Source organism: Gouania willdenowi, chromosome 2 (assembly GCF_900634775.1).
Source record: "Gouania willdenowi chromosome 2, fGouWil2.1, whole genome shotgun sequence".
Classification (NCBI taxonomy): Eukaryota; Metazoa; Chordata; class Actinopteri; order Blenniiformes; family Gobiesocidae; genus Gouania; species Gouania willdenowi.
Window position 1 is genome coordinate 3,336,806 of NC_041045.1, and position 17,617 is coordinate 3,354,422.

The window sequence follows — 17,617 nt, forward strand, 5'->3', positions numbered from 1 at the left end:
CAAATAAAACCCAAAACAACAAACCCTCTTTTAAACTGTGGATAAGAACATTAATAAAGCTGCTACCCATGATATATTTTTACCAGATAAATCCATCTATGCATCTTTGATTAATAAATCAAAAATCATTTGCTAAAAAAAAAAGATGTAAAAGCTAAAAACTGCCACTTGAAAGTTTGTTTCCATCTCCACTGTAAACGCTCCGTTAGTTGACATTTCAGCGCATTGCATTGTGGGATGTGCAACAGACGTCTCACAAAATGTGTTGCAAAACTCAAGTGGCTCAGGTTGAACGCCAGAAAAGTAGTTTGTGTTTCTGTATCGTCAGATTTGAGAAATTGTAACCAGAGAACTGTGATTGTAAAGGATAATTGATGCAAGTAATTAAAAAACGTGAACAAATGTTGGATTACAAGTGTGCAGCTGTCATTTTATTTGTGTCAGTATCAGTCTATAGATTTTTTTCCCCAATGCAATTAAGTCACTACGTTGCAGGGTGACTCGCCTTATGTGAGAATTGATCTTAAAAGGTAATTATCAGCCTTGCTAACCCACGTGGCTCAAATCAGACCCAGTTCCTGCTGTTGTCGCTAATGTTCTTTCAATGTCCTTTGCTGTTTTTTAATCTATTGGCATCTGTCACTGCTGTGCTAGAACCTGCAAACCAATCTTGGGGGTTTCATGGCAAAAAGGAACCAAATACCTGGGATCACCTTCAAAAACAGCCACTGCTGTATTGAAATACTTTGTCTCCTCATGTGTGACATTGGAGTCTTCTCAAAGGGCAACAATATAATCTTTCCTTCTACATTCACTTGCGGTTCTGTAACCTAAACCATGGAAATCACCTTATTTCCTGTCAGTTGGGAAGAAAAACCTTGATTTGATTTCTATCAGATTAAAAAAACGTGATAATGGGGGAAAAAGGCAACATGGAGATGTAGAATTGCATATAGACTGGTAGAATGAGACACTTCATGCTCAAAAAGCATTGCATGTCATTGTGATGATTCTCCATTGCTCATGTTCTGCTGATGGTAGGAGGTGAAAGGTGCCTTTGAAAGATCTAACGTGTGTCACATTTGCGCATTAATTTGAGGTAGTTTACCTCTTGAACTGGAAGGGTTCAATTATGAGACACATATCGCACGACACGTGGGTAGAAAAATGGATTGCTATTGTTATTCGTTACATAGTACTACTATTGTAATAAGGGAGTGAACTACATATTTGTATATTCATACATTTTGGAAAATATTTTTTCAATGTACTGAACCACAATTTGGATAAATCTGTTGGATAGTAGAGTTCATTATTTGCAAGGCAATTATAATATCACAACATTATCATCAAAAGGACAACCATTGTTGATAGGGATGTAACGATTAATCGTAAGGCAGTTAAAAATCGATTCATAGGTATCACGGTTGATATCGATTTTCTGAAAATTGAATCGCAGTACTTTTTTTAACCAGCAAGTGTAGGCGGCAGGCGGAGTCTGCTAATACTTTCTTTCTGGCCGCCTTCTACTCTTAAATATGTTAATAAATGATTAATTACCCCTTTAGCACTGAAATAATATCTGTAATATTACTTGAATATCTGTAAAAGTCACATTTTTCTATTAGCTCTGTCTGCTAGCATAGCTTCTCTTCTTCACTGCAAGATATCTGCATGTCAACCGACCACTGTGTTACCAGCGCCCTCTGCTGGTCCAAACAAATATGACATAAATCAGTGTAATCACGGTTTTTTTTTTTTTTTTAAAGTCCAATTGTTAAGGCACAAAATACATTTTCAGTTGCACTTTTAAAAGAAAAATAACTATTATGCAGTTTTGCATTGTTTATTATAGAACCAGAATTTAAATTAATAGGCTTCATTTTCATTTGTATTATTCCTTTATTTATTTCATTCAAGATTTACTTTTAGTTAAATTGCATTGTTTTGAATTGTTTATCAAGGAATTCTTTTGACAATGAAAAATAAAATGAAAATAGTACAATATTTTCCCAATAAATTTTTTTGTCTAGTCCCATTTTGTAAAATAAATCGCGAGAGAATCGTATCGTGAACCCAGTATCGTGAATCGAATCGTATCGGGAGTTGAGTGAATCGTTACATCCCTAATTGTTGATCTGCTTAATTCAATTGTTATCTTAGATGCTGATATGGGGTTCTCCAGAAAATACTTGTTTTTCAGATAAAGACATACTAGGAATGGAAAATTATTTTTTAAAAAAAAGAGTAAAAGGTAGAGACTGATGCTCAAAAGTTTGTTTTGATCTATTCTCCACTATGAAAAGTTGGATTATTGACATTGCGCATTCATTTTATTCTTACCGTGACATTACAAGATTACATTACATTCATTTAGCAGACGGTTTTGACCAAAGTGAAGCACAACACAAGCAGTAAAGGCCCAGGTTGGATTTGAACCGATGACCCTCCAATTACAAGCCCACTTCCTTAATTATTGACTTGACACCATTTTTGTTCCGTTCTAGTTCATTCCTGGTATTCCCCCGTGACTCTGCGTGACATTTAACTTTGTGCAGATGTTTTCATTTGGACCCCAAAATAAACATCCACAATTGTTTTGTCACAACTCAGTCCCTAAAAAACCAGAAATGTGTTGGATAGTGATTTTGGCAGATTGTTTCAGGCAAACACAAGAAAACACAGTAAGAATGAAGTCAAAACACTTCCATGTGTCTGTAATTTGAGTGGCATTTTCAAGCATTTTTTGAGCAAATGATCTTTGATTTATACATTTTTTAGGCCTACATTATGTCTTTAACTGTTAAAAAATGTAATATGTGTATGTGTGTCTCATACTAAAATGACAATCTCCCTGTCTGTGTGTGTGAGACATGTATCTAGTTCATAAGTGTCCAACAGAGAGCTGGATTTGAAGGTAAAAGTGCATCTCTAACGTGCATATTCTAAAGGTTGGCTAATGTGGAGCTTCAGGATGAGAACATGCATTTCCCACACTGAGCACTACAGCCCCATGATGCTGAGGAATCACGAAGCCATGGCTGCTGTTTGGGTGAGACTCGGGTTGAATCGTGCAATGAAAAGGAAAAGCTTGTTTCGAAAAATTGGAACAAAATAAATCCGTTTCCAGTAGAGAGCAAGAATACAACGTTTATTAAACAGATCCGCACTCTTATGTTCCTCTGGAGAAAAACATGAATACGTTTGTTCCGAAACACACGGGGGAACAACTAAACAATCATTCATGCTTTAACCACATTTTAATCACTATTATCAAGTATCTTTCACTGCTGAGATGATTGATAACATGACTGGAAATCTCGACGTGAAGATGCCTCACAGCTGTGCCGTTTTTATGTTCACACTCAATCACCATCTGATGACGACTTGTGACGTTTTGTTTTGGTGAAGAAATTAAAAACTAATTCCGAGAGCTGAGGCTTTGGCTGACAGCGTGCGCATTAAGCGAAGGCGAAAAAGCAAAATCTCCAGGAAAAGAAGGTGACGATTGTGACTAATTGAGCGTAAATATCCTTCCGTCAGTTTTGAGTGAGGCAATGATGGATGAATAATGTGTGATGCTTACTGCCTCATTATATATGAAGATGTATAAAGTGGCTGCTGATGGGATCCTGAGGGAATGACAGATAAAGTCTGAACCACAGCCGTCCTTCCAAGTGTAGCTGACTGGTTTCTATGAACTGTTCTCATCGATACATGTTTGATTACTAATTGGTTTATTTGTTCAAAAACCTGTGGCATGAGCACACCTTAGACTTGAGCACATTAAGCTGAAATGGGGAATAAATCCTTCCTACTTAAAGACCATCTGTGATTTAATAAAGATATAATATCTGAAAAAGACATATTTAATGGCATTAACGTCTCCCTATGAGTTTCTGTAAAATTACAGAGTGTCATTAGCCAATGTGAGGCCGTTTCTAAGGTGGAAGATAAGATAGATCGTCAGAAGACAGGAGGGATCTGCAGAACTATAGGATACAAATAAACAAATCCAATGTATATATAATAAAGTTAACCAAAGTAAAAGAAAGTGAAACAACAGTAAAAATTGAATGAAAAGAAAAGAAAAATGTAAGAGCACTTTCTGAGCGTCCCTCCCACCATGGGCGCTCAAGTGAAGATGCTAAAAAAATTTGCGGGAAAAACCAGAAAGACGAAATAATAAACATATTAAAGAGAAACAATTTGAGTTTACAGCATTTCCACAATAACACTAAACAAATCTACATTTTGAATATAACTGCATTTTTCATGTTTCACTTGAAACCAGGGGTGGACTGACCACCATGGGATGATTCTGGTCCCTAGGGTTTTTTTTTTTTCCCAATAGGTGAATGGAGGCAGACATAGTAACAGGTGACCAAAAATGGTCCAAAAGTGGTAAAAACGTGGCAAACAACAGTGAAAAAAGGCAAAAAAATTGGAACATAAGGAGGCAAAATGGAGGGAAAAATGTAACAAGTGGTATTTATTGGGCAAAAGTCAGCTTATTTGGATGAAAAGTGGCAAAGTGGCAAAAAAAAACTAGGAAAATAGGGATATTCATTGGCAAAAGATAGCTAAAGTCTAAAAAAAGAGGCAAACATTGGACTAAAGGGATTAAAGTTCCTCATTTTAAGGTTTTCTGGGGGAATAATAATTAAAATTAAGACATAAAGAGCCACATTTTGAACATCACTAACAGCTTTTAAACGGTGTCTCTGATAATGTAGTGGACTGAAAATGTCCCAATCCATCCCTGCTTGAAACTATTAACTTATGTGTACAAAAACACAAAATCTATCATTGTTAGTAGACAATTATTAAAATGTTTAATGGTCCCGGGAGTAGCATTAGCATCCATTAGCATCTCTTTCACACACAGCACATGAATGTCCCACGTCTCTCTGAACATGGGCAAATGAAAACGATAGAGTATAAAATACACTTAAACAAGTCATACTCCAATGAGTGGGTGGAGACCCTGTATTTGTGTGTTTGATCCGAAAGAAAGGTTCCTATGAGACACTGTTAGGCCTGCTTAGTGACATTTAGAATGACCTTGTCACTCGCACCCGGCAGAACTTTGAATTACATCGCACAGTGCTCCCCTAATGCTATCATTATCATTATTAATGGGACATGACACAAGTCATTGCCACACATGGCACTCTCGCGCAACCCAGGAATAATGGCTTTCCTCTGATGCAATGCTAGCAGTTTTTTTTTTTTTTTAGTTCACGTGTCACAATGTCAAATACCAGGGGAGCTAATTCAACAGCTGATTTAGCAATGCACATGAGGTACAAAGTGACTTCTGGCATGAGGAAAATGCAATTCAATTTAATTATTATGTGTGGCGACGCATCTGTTGGATTAAATGCTCTGTTCTGTCAATTGATTTAAACACATAACACACAAACATAAGCTTTACCAATGTTATCCAGACAATGATTGAAAAGGTGCTGCTGTCCGAGTCGCATCCGTGGGCGAACAGGGTCAATATCTCTGTAGGGTGTGTTTTAGGCTGTAGTAAATTTTTCATGATTACACCTAAATTATGCAGAACATTCTGAATTAAAATGCTCTTTCGACATCGGAGGGAAAACATTGCAGAGACAAAAGCATCAGCTGCAGAGCCTAAAGAGATGCTTGCCCAATTTCAGATAAGATATGAGATATTTGGATTACTTGTGTATATTATTCAGGCTACAAATGCAAGACGACAAGTAATGTTCTTTGGACAAACAAACAAAAAAAAAAAAAAACACAACATTGTAAATAAAGGCTTTTCTGATAGTGGCAAAAAATACTTGTGAGGGCCTGCGGGACTTTTGGGAGCTTAAAAGACAATTTTGCAGGAAATCCGTGTGCTTGAATACATCTGGCATAGATTGGATAGTACTCCTGCATCACTGTAGCAACTAAAAAACAACAACTGTTGTCTGCTTTTAAGTATCAGAATGATATTCACATGATGACATCTGTTTGATTTTGCTAATTTTATGCAACTGTATTTATCTATTCCACCACGACTTTCCATTATAAAGTGAAAATTTCACCTGAGCATTCACATTTGTGTCTTTTTACAACTCTGAAAAAAAGCAGAAATAATGATTTGTGCAATGTGAAAAAAGGTCAAATTAAAAGTAACAGAATGTAATGAAAAGATGTCGACACTGTCCACTGGAACCTGAGCCATAGTAAACAATGTCTGTGTGTGTAGGTGTGTGAGTCATGAGGGTTAGGGATGATACTTGTTAGCTGCATTGTAGCCTCATTACAGGCTACATTTTAATGGCTTTGCTATTTTGTTCTATGAATGATAAAGGTTAGATCAGCATCTTAATGTGCTATGCTACGCCTCTTCCTTCTGACCCACAATGAAAGCTTTAGTCGCTGGGATCAGTCCTACAAAGCATGCCCAGCAGCATGCACAAAACAAAAAATATTTTTCATTTAAACAACAGTTCATTTCATTGAACTGGACAGTCGTGAGTGAACAAAGATTACCAGAAGTTTAAGATCTTTTAAGATCTAACTTTAATATAAAGGCTGTGGTTCATTTATTTTGAAACACACTGTGAAAAACTGAAAGTATTGTATTATTGTAGTATTTACATGATCTTTAGACCTGGTTGGTGGAATATTTGGCCAATAATGGCATATTATTGGGAACGTAACAGTAGAAGAGGGGAGTCGATGCGGCAGGAAACCCAAAAAGATTGAAATAGTGCAAAGCTGCACATTTCTTTAAAAACTTCTCATGAGTCTATGCCTGAACATAGGCCTACTGGAAGTACTGAGAAGGATGTAGTTGTACTAGGGCTGGGCGATATATTGAGATTCAAGTTAAATCGAGATTCATTTTGGTGAAATAGAAAATGTTAACATTGGCCACGTTTACATTGGAGCCTTAATTCCTCTTTAAAGCGGAATAAAAGTTAATTCCTCTTTAAACTGACCATGTAAACAGTTATTTCCTGATGCTAATTTAATTCTGAATTAAACCTAAAACCAAATTAATTGGCTGGTTTATTCCGATTTTTTAATTCAGAATGAGATAATTCCTCTTTCTTGTAAACACTTAACTTGGTTAAAGCCACTTTAAGTTAAGTAGGATCGTTTTGCGCTGGTGACGACATAATCCTAGATGGCGGCGGCCCGGACTCCAGCCTAGACTATTTATTAAGAGCCTTAAAAGACATGGATATAATGAAAAGAGTGGATGGACAGAGGCATAAACATGCAGACTTTCACACAGACACACACACACACGGACTTATTAAACACACACGGACCTCGGCAAACACGGTAAACAGAACAGGCTTCACCAGACAGCAGACATTAGGACCCGAAGGCGAAGTAAATGCATCGCCGTACTGCATTCACAGGCTGTAATATCACCAGTTTATCATTTTACCTGTTGTTAGAGCTTCTATCTTTACCAGGGAGATAATATTTATTCCTGGTGCTTGTTTTCCAGACTTTTACTGGGCTTTTAACCAGTGTTTAGTTCCTGTCTCTCTTCCGTTCCGCGGTCCAAACTGAAACTGTGTGTTATTGTTGAGCTGCTGCTTCAAACCTACAATCAAAATAAAGGTGAAAACAGTTCTCATGTGTGGTGTTCTGTGTTATAACCCACAATAAAAGGTTTGTTGTGTGTTTCTACTGATAGAGGTGATGCGTCACGTTCACCCACTGTCCAATCAGAGCATTCCCACCCCCCAGACCTAAAGCGGAATTATCTAAAGCTGAATAAACCAGTTTTCCATGTAAACTTTGTTCGGGAATTACTATTTACATGTAAACACGAAGCAGAACACTTTAATTCCCAATGATTTAATTCAGAATTAAAGCATGTGTGGACGTGCATTAATGGAGAGATGTCAGAGCGGGGCTGCTTTTACTGTGAAGAGAGCGCACCAGAGCAGTGTTGGATTTCGGGGCCTTGCTAAAGGGCACCTAGTCAATTATCAATACAATTTGAGGTATTCACGCAGAAAGATCATCTAGAGGGAAAGAAGCTTGACTTGTAAGTGCAGAAATTCACAGGAATGTTCAGGTCATGTTCTCTCCATAATTTGAATTTGCCAAATTTTCATCAAAAACCCACAAGCTCTAAATTAAAAAAAGGAGCTGTTTGAAGAAATAAACTTTTGAGTTTGCCGAATGGTAAGAAGAAGTTTCTCATTTGATTATGAAATCAACACATCTGTCCTCCCTATTCATAAATGAAAGACGATGCGTCCCTGATTTCCCATCTCACGAAACCAGCTCATTGACTGACTGTGCCTGTTTTCAAAAATTAAACTTGGCTCTTATCATGTTTTCACTGTAATAACATTGTTAAGCCCTAGAAGTTGTTCCTGTCTTCTGTTGGTGTCATTGTAGACTCTTGTCTGATAAGTTCATGAAGAGTAAGTCATTCGTGGAGCAGGCGTCTAAAATTTGATGTCAGATTGTCTTGATTCATGTAAAACTAGTGTCATAAAAAGCTGCCAGTGGGTTTTCAGGATATGAAATCTGTGGATTTCATTCAGCAGAAGCTCAATCAGGCTGGGAGCTTCTGAGCTGTCTTTAAAGGAGATACCACCTCTATTGGGTTTGAGAAATCTAGATCTTGGGGCGAGATCAACTGAACCTCTCGGCTGTTCACATAGAAAAGGCTTTGTCTTGTTTATAATCATAGCTGACGTCAAACAAGCCTGCATGAGACCCATTTTCGCTCTCACTGACACAGTTGGATATTGCTGCCACCTCGTCTCCTCAGCTGGGGATCTGGAAGTGCTTAAGTGCACATCACATCACTTGGAGCTTTCTTCCTTTACCCTCACATTTAGCTGCCCCTCCAACAGAGCAATTACCTCGTCCTTTTTTACTCCTAATGGGAAGGTAAAAAATGAGAGTCTGGCAACCACCGTCATTTGCAACCCCTGCTTACTCTCAGGATAAGAAGAAAAGAAACACATTTGTACCCATAAGCCACCACTGAATGATGCCATTTATCGTCAACACACCTTTAGGAAATATTTGGCGCATATTCTATTGTCTGTTAAGCATGAATAATCTTCATTGTTTCCCAATGAATCATAGCTTTGAATAAATGACCTTTGAGTTTTATAATACAAGACAGAAAACAGAATCTAACACTTGATGTTGGTGTAGCAGAGCTTCTGATGTTGGTGAGAAGCTTTTAGAAAGGTTAAGTATTCATATTTGGGAAATATATGAATAAATGACAGGTTGGTAAAGGATTACATGCGGGCTACTGCTTAGATCCACAATAGTGGAACCCGAGCCCAATGCAAGGCCGAAGGATAGTTGATGCTGGCCCATAAAAAAGGAAAAGTGGCACCAGCTCATTCCTTCTGAGACAACTTGTTTTCCTCAAAAGATCAGAGTTTGGTTTGCTTTTGGATGTTGAGGAATCGATCAGGATCTGTATCCTGTGTTTGTGATGGGAGGCATCTTGGCCCTCATTTATCAACCTTGCGTGAAAACGGGTGCAAATCTGAGTGCACATTGTGTCGTACGACAGGACCAACGTGACCAATCCCAGCATACAACGATCAGGTGATTATAAATGCGGCGGCTAAATTTGATCATCATTACAGCAGAGGTGGAACAAAAGGTCTGAATTCAATTCTAAATAACTAACTTAACCAATGCCTAATGATGGTTTAAATGAAGTTTTACTCACCCACAGCATAAAAACATAAATCCCTGCTATTTGAACAAGACAATTCTTTACATTTTGCTTTAAAACAAGTGGACGAGTCAGACGAGATCTGAACGTACGAATGGTTGAGCAATGAGGGCCCTTGTCACTAAACAGTTTACTGTTTAGAAAAAGTAAACTGCTGGATGAGTGAAAACTTCCTTCAACTAAACCATGACAAGACGGAGGTGATTGTCTTTGGTAACAAGGAAAAGAGGACTGCTGTCAGCAATTATCTTGAGTCTCGATCTTTAAAAGCTAAAGACCAAGTCAAAAACCTTGGTGTTCTGATTGACTCAGATCTTACATTCAGCAGTCAGATCAAATCTATCACAAAAACAGCTTCTACCACCTAAAGAACATCTCCAGAGTGAAAGGTTTAATGGCTCAGAAAGATCAGGAGAAACTGGTCCATGCTTTTATCTCCAGCAGACTGGACTATTGTAATGGTCTTCTGACAGGAATCCCCCAAAAGAGCATCAAACAGCTACAGCTGGTTCAGAACGCTGCAGCTCGGGTCTTAACCAGAACAAAGAGGTCAGAGCACATTACTCCAGTTTTAAAGTCTTTACACTGGCTCCCAGTCAGCCTCAGAATAGACTTTAAAGTTCTGCTGCTGGTGTATAAATCTGTGAATGGGTTTGGTCCAGAATACATCAGTGACATGTTGGTCAGGTATGAACCCAGCAGGTCTCTCAGATCTATGGACACAGGTCAGATAGTGGAGCCCAGAGCTCACAGTAAACATGGTGATGCTGCTTTTAGTTGTTATGCTGCAAAGAAGTGGAACAAACTGCCAGCAGAGCTGAAGTCAGCATCCAATGTGAACATTTTTAAATCAAAGTTAAAGGCACTTTTTTTCTCTACTGCATATGATTGAGAGAGAGATTTTTTGTCATGTTGTTGATGTAATGATGATTTTACTGATGATTTTAATTGATTTTACTGATGATTTTAAATGTTCTTATTGATTTAAATGTTCTTATTGATTTTAAACAATTGAATGTTTTATCATGTAAAGCACATTGAGTTGCCTTGAGTATGAAATGCGCTATATAAATAAATTTGCCTTGCCTTGCCTTGCCTAAAGATTGTTACTTGTCCACTGTTCTGCCTCTTTTGCAGCCAACACAAACTCCTCCCACAGAAGATGACATGGTTAGCTGCTTTAATGGCCACCAGTGAAACTGAAACCTCCTGCTCCCACTGCTTATTGTAGATCCTCTTTTCCACTCTTCAGGCTGTTGCACCTTAAGACAACAAATACACATTCTCTGGTACTTCGACCGCGCTCTGTTCCTCCGTCAACTAAAAAGCTGACCTCAGTTGTTGTCGTCATCGTCGTTTCACAAAGTTCAGGTCGTCAGCTGATGCAAGATGCTCTGCACATACATAAATGACGATGTATGCGTTGTAAAAACAAAAAGGACATTTCCTTTGCAAGAGCATGAACAAAGTTTTCTGTTTTTGTGTGTATAGTGTGAGTAATGGAAAAACATTCAGAGCAGAAACACGCCCCTACTCCTGAACCAGCATTGCTGAGTCCTACTTAAGGAAAGCAAATGTTACGTTACTTTGGTAAAACTTAGGTGCATATGCAAGATAATAATTAACATTTTCACTGGTTTATTGAATAACTGCAACATCCAGTTCTTCCAATTGCAATTTAACTATTAAACTGTTGTTTTTGTTTTTGGTCGTAACACTGTACAGTGCTGTTTTTCATCCGTTTCAATCATTGCGCGAACTGTTCCTGGACAAATGATTTTAGATGCCTCAAAATATGGGGTACTATAAATATAAATAGTCTTGTTCCTACTGTTGAACACCCTGCAGCCTTTACATCTTTTATCCCGGGGCAATGTGGTCAAACTGTAGCAGTTGCTTGGGCTGCAGGAACCATATCTGATTGAGTGAGAGTGTTGTTGACCTTGAGCCGTTTTTACTGAGACTGTATTAAAAAGCTCAGCCAGAGCTTCGGATTTTATGGCCGAGCCTTTCCAAGGTCCCCCTGACCTGATAGATATTATGAGGATAAATCAAACTTTCATGCCAACACCCTCGTTCACAGCAGGAGATGAAGCATTGGTTGTGAGCTGAAAAAAGTCTTGAAGTCCTTTCACGTCTTGCCACTGTTAAAATTATAAAAAGGTGTGTCAGCACCTGGGGTTTCCTACGGTTTGTTGTTGTTTGTTTTTTTTTTTGTGTGTCGAGTCACACACATCAGAGATGAAGCCATAGTTAAGGTAGTGTGCAGCGTGTATAACTTTTCAACAAACAGTTTGACCTGTTTTCGATGGATAAATGGAGATTTTGACCGCCTCGCCAAACTGCGTCGCTGTGCTGTGAAAGCGGCACACATTAATGTGCATGCATCAACGTGGCATTAACAACGCCACCACCCGGGGTAAGGGAGAGGACAGGAGTAGATGGCAGCTCTGTTCCCTGTCTGACCGCAGTCTCATATTCAGGGACAGTCGATTTTATTATTCTGGGATTTAAGCCTCTGTGTGTCTTGACAGCTTGATAATACTCCCTCCATTCTGACACCAAGCTGTGCTCCTAAGGATTTACTCAAAGCACTGAGGGCAGATAGTCCTAATGACACGCACATACAGTACTTTGCGGCTTCCGTTTCCTCACGGTGAAAGCCTCTTATTTTGCTGGAAAAACATCAAGCAATGTTAAAACAGAATCAGCCCAAGTCTATGAGTTAGACGGCATGTTTTTAGTACAAAACTACACTTCTGAAAGCTTGGAACCAGTTTAAAGTTGATTTAAAAACCTTAGATGTGATTTGGTTGAGAGAAGATTATGTAATCTACTGTAAATTAGTCAAAAAGAATTTATTTTTTAAATATCAGGATTAATTTGTGATATTTTTCAACTCAATCAAAGCAATACAACAGTGAACCTTTTACTGCTGAAGAGAAATCATTTTGACGTATTCAGCTTTCAGCTACAATACCAGAACAGCGGCAGACTGAAGTACTCTATGGGGGGGGGGTCAACACGTCACAATCATTCCTTTGGCCATCTGTGTGTCCTTCTGCCCTCTGGAAGACACTGCAGGCCTCAAACGCCTACACCAAAAACTGGTTACCTTTTAATAAAACCTGACTTGAACTCAGCTTAATAAAAACGTGTTGCTCCAATGCACCTAATAAAGTTATATCACTGTGAGCACATCAGGCTTTATTTTGACAGGTCAATGTTAAGAACAGACAATAAAACAGAGAACAATCTGTATCGTTTATTGACTATTCGTCAAACTAGAAAACAAGCTGAAAGTACAGGAAGAGAAGTGAAAATATGCCCTCATTGACTCTGTTACTCTGCTTAATGTACTTAAATTACAAATGAGAGCACTGGTGTATGAAAAATACTTAAAGAGTAACTTAACACTAAAAACTCAGACTTTTGCGTTTGTTGACTTTTTAACTGATGAATGTTTTTTTTTTTTTTAATTTGAAATAACAGGCATTTACCTGAATTGACTTCCTCTATTTCTCAGGCAAAATATAAAGCTGGAATTCTGTGTGTTATAGGAATGAAAAACAATGCTATTTCCATTTTTAATTAGCTTAGAGGTGGTAAAATCAGCCTAATTTTCAAATTAATTTTGATTCTAAATTATTGCAGCCTCGATTCATTTCGTTTTTTTTTTTTTTTGAGTACATTTTTAAAAAAATCGCTACTTATTTATCTTCCATTTACGTAGTAATACATCACACCACCTTTAAATCGTATAGTGTAATTGAAATATCCAAATTAGGAGGACTACTGTGGTTTGTATTACAATTTTCAAAACGTAAACTGACCTTTAGAAATATAATTATCGCTTACCAATCTTTTTTCCACCACCCCTAATTAACACGTCTCAATCTTCTCGGCTACAAGGATGCAGTGTACTCAGTGGCGACATATGATGTTAAAAGTAGCAAAGTAGATAACATGGTCTAGATTGTGCATATAAAAGTATAATTACCCCAAAGGTATTCTAGTTAATTATGGTACGATGAGTATTTGTAATTAATTTATAATTTTGATATCAGTGGGAATGGGGACAAAGCACATTTTATCCATGGCATGCTAAGAAGATGTACAATACAATCTGAAAAACAAGTTGTTCACCGGAAAAACCCAATTAAAGCCCATTTGATCGTTTGCATTTTAATTAAAACCACGGTGAAAAGGTGAATACGAGACGATTAGAGAGCGGTTAAAGAACATTTCTTGCCTGAAAAATATTTTGGATTCTCACGGCGGCAGCCATTGAGCCTTTTAATCATTTATTCAATACTGTTGTCAGCCTCACTTTCCAATTGGACTTCATATTATTTGAACAAGCATAAAGATGTCTCTGGCAAGTTTCTAGACCATTACCCATTACTGCTGAATGTAAGCAACTCTCTGTGATGATGTTCCCCACATGGGGTGTGTATATAAACAACTCTATTAGACTTCGTAAGGGGCTTCAGGAATGTGATTGTCTGATCCGAGGGACGAATTATCAACATTTACGTCAGCATTTATAATAATGACAAATCTGAGCATGAACACAACAAACAAAAGTCATTTTCTGAGTTTGTGTTGTCAATTTGTCTATTTATATATGTTTTTTTTTTCTTTTTTCAATATTATTAATGTGGTGTTTTTGAAGTCATTTTGTGGTTATTGTTGTTGTTTTTTGTTAATGTTTTGTGTATTTTTGTTGTTTACATTTTGTGCATTCTTTTTTGTGTCATTTTATGTATCTTACTCTCATTTCATGACATTTTGTATGCTTTTCTCTCATTTTGTTTGTTTTTTCTCCAATTTTGTATGTTTTTAGTGTCATGTTGTGTGTTTTTGGAGTTAAATTCCTTTAATTTTCTCAAAAATCGACAGAGCGCCTTATAATCAGGTGCGCCTTATGTATGAAATTAATATGTCAAAATGTTTTAGTACAACTTTGGTAAACTATGAAGCTGCACCGCTTGATGGATTTTTGGGACTTCAGGGCTACCGTAGTCAGACGCCTCGTGGAGTGATTTCTACCCGTACTGTGCTTCAACATACTGAACTGAAAAACTGAGTGTAATGTTTTATATTTTATGTGTTAAACCTGAACAATGTTGAGAGTTGTTGTTAATGATTTTAATAAAGTTTGACTTATCTGACTATTTTGTTTCGCTTAATGAGCCTTAATAATAATAACAAACCGTTGCACCTTATGTATGAAAATAGACCCGGTCAGACCCATTCATTGATAGTGTGCCTTATAATCCGGTGTGCCTTATTGCTTTTGGGGGCCAACGGGGTTGCCAGTCAGTTGCCATTGACTGGCTTAGAGGTTTGAATCCTCCACACTGGTCTGATATTTCATCATTAGGTCATTTCCTCTTCTAAACAGAATAAATGATCTGAAACAGAGAATAATTCAATTACTGACAGGAATAAAACATGTACAGTCAGTTAACACTGAGAAATAAAAGCCAGGAAAACTTGGAATGTTCAATGGAAGAAGAAAGAAAGGCTCGTAGAACTGGAAAGTAAATGAATGAAGCTAACTGGCCAGTAGAGACTTCCGACTTCCAACTAAAGAAAACTTGAAATCAGCCATTGCAGGTAAAATCCCCCTGGTTACTAACGTAGGGGGAGTGAGAAGTGTGCAGTACAGAGAAACATCTAAAGGGTTTTCCTGGTTAGTTTCTACTCCAATAAGACTTGATCTTTATGCTACATAAAAAGGAGCCAAACCCAAAATAAAATACAGAGTTTAAGCAGGTCCTGCTGATTGACAGGATGTTTGGGATTTGCCTCTCATCAGCTTTGGAAAATAACAGTTCCACCTCCTCCACCTTTAGATCTCATGTTCAAAGTTACTTGAAAAAAAGATTTGTCAATGTACGAACACTAACGTTCTCACAATGTTAAATAAAAAGGACTAATCCTGAGGCCAGGAAAAAGATGAGCAAAATACAGATGTCTAGCTCTTGGCCAGAAAACCTCAGGAGTAGGAGAGGGTGAGTAAAAAGAGGTCCTGTGGGTGTGGAGGTTGCCAACCTCTGCTCTTACACGTAGTGTGATTACACAACCTTAACCCCGACTGCTCTGCTTAACAGTTTCTAATTAACCTACACGTTGGACTAAACTGGACCCATTAGATTTCATCCCTCAGCACACAGGGATGCTCAACCTGCTCAATCACAAGGCTGTCATTACCTGTCCCATAAAGCTCAGTTCGGCTGCAGAAAAGAACCCCGTTGACACGATGATGTGTAATTAACTTTTTTCTGTGCCACTAAATCAAACCATAAATTATTGAAACCATTATTCACAAGGCAATGAGAGGTATGCAGTAGCAAATGGATTAAGCAAATATATGTTTTTTTTCCTGAAATTACAAGGTTGAAGATGAAGTGTAATTAGAAAGAAAAAAGATTGTGGATGAATCCTAACATCTTTACAGTGAAACAAAGCCTGCAGTATTTAAATATACATGTGCAAATTGGAAACAACGCTGAACAAAAATCAATTCATCTTATCAATAGGTCACGATGCTGCTATCCTTTTTTTGCAATCCTATTTCTGATGATGAAATAAATTGGGTTTGTTATTCATAAGGAAAAACTGTAAAACTAACCACAATTTCACCAAGCTACTTATCTCACAAACATGCTGATATTAATACTGTACATGCAAACGGGTGGAAAGTAGAATCTGTGGCTTCACTTAGAGAAATTTGGCAAAACACAATGAAATAGATTTATTTGGGGGAAATCTGGGCCACAATAACCCTGATGATGTAAACATTAAAGAATACATCTTTTTGGTGCCACATTATAGGTTTTTGTGAAGCCTTTTGATCTAAAGGCAGTTCAGCCTTGTTTGTCATTATGATGCTTGGGTGAAGATGAAGCCACTGTTTGAGGAGATCAGCAACTGGCCCTTGGTCTAATTTTGTGCGTCCCCCAAAGAAAACACACAGAATGACTCTAAAAACACAGATATACAAAATGGCAACAGAAACACACAAAAACATACGAAACGACAACAAAAGTACATACAATGACTTCAAAAACACATACAATGAGAGAAAATTACACAAAACAAAAACAGAAATACCAAAAATGACACCAACAACCCATTAAATTAGGTAAAAGTGGACAAAATGACAAGAAATAAATAACATAAAATAGAGGAAAATGACCACAGAAACGCATAAAACGACTCCAAAAATTAGCAAAAAGCCCTTTGCTTTTTCCTGTCTGACTGCTCAGATTGGTCATAATTCTACATCCAGACATAAATGTTGATAAATTGCTTCTCAGGTGAGACAATGACATTTCTGTGGTCCCCGCTGCGATGAAAGTTGTCCAGGAAGAGTAGTCGTGACGTGACAAGAACATGATATCTGAACGATGATTGGCTGAAATCTCCAAAATGATGATGCCCACATATAAAAAGGGATATTACACGTATTTGAAGGCTAAAAGTTGAGTCACCCACCTATTAACCCTCTTTAGGTTAAACAACTGTTAAAGACAATAATTAGATGAAATGATCATTTTTTTTTTGTGAACTCTTGTGTATGAAAGTCTTATGTAGAGAATATTGTCAGTACAACATGATATCAATGCAGCCAGAAATATAATCTGTGCTCTTTGAAATAAAAATCAAAGACTGTCACAAGTGCAAATCCACAGATTGGATTTAAAACTTGTCAGGGAAGATGAGTGAGCATCAGAGAAAGAAATAAAAAGAAGCAATGCGAGGCACGGGGGAAGGAGGCCAAGGACTCGTGGAGATGAAGGTCTCTCCATTCATCTCTCTTCAATGCAGCCACAGCTAAGACAAGTCGACTCATGCAGGTGAGTGCTGTTCTAGGACATGTGCAGCCTTTCACGT

General features: G+C 37.7%; 1 long non-coding RNA gene across 1 annotated transcript in view; it reads right to left on the reverse strand.

Moving 5' to 3' along the window:
- Positions 1-14,997: 14,997 nt before the first annotated feature.
- Positions 14,998-17,617, reverse strand: part of LOC114478543 (uncharacterized) — a 36,553-nt gene continuing 33,933 nt past the window's right edge. Inside the window, exon 3 of the long non-coding RNA XR_003675870.1 lies at positions 14,998-15,129. This is a non-coding gene — a long non-coding RNA (uncharacterized LOC114478543). The remainder of the gene's footprint in view (positions 15,130-17,617) is intronic.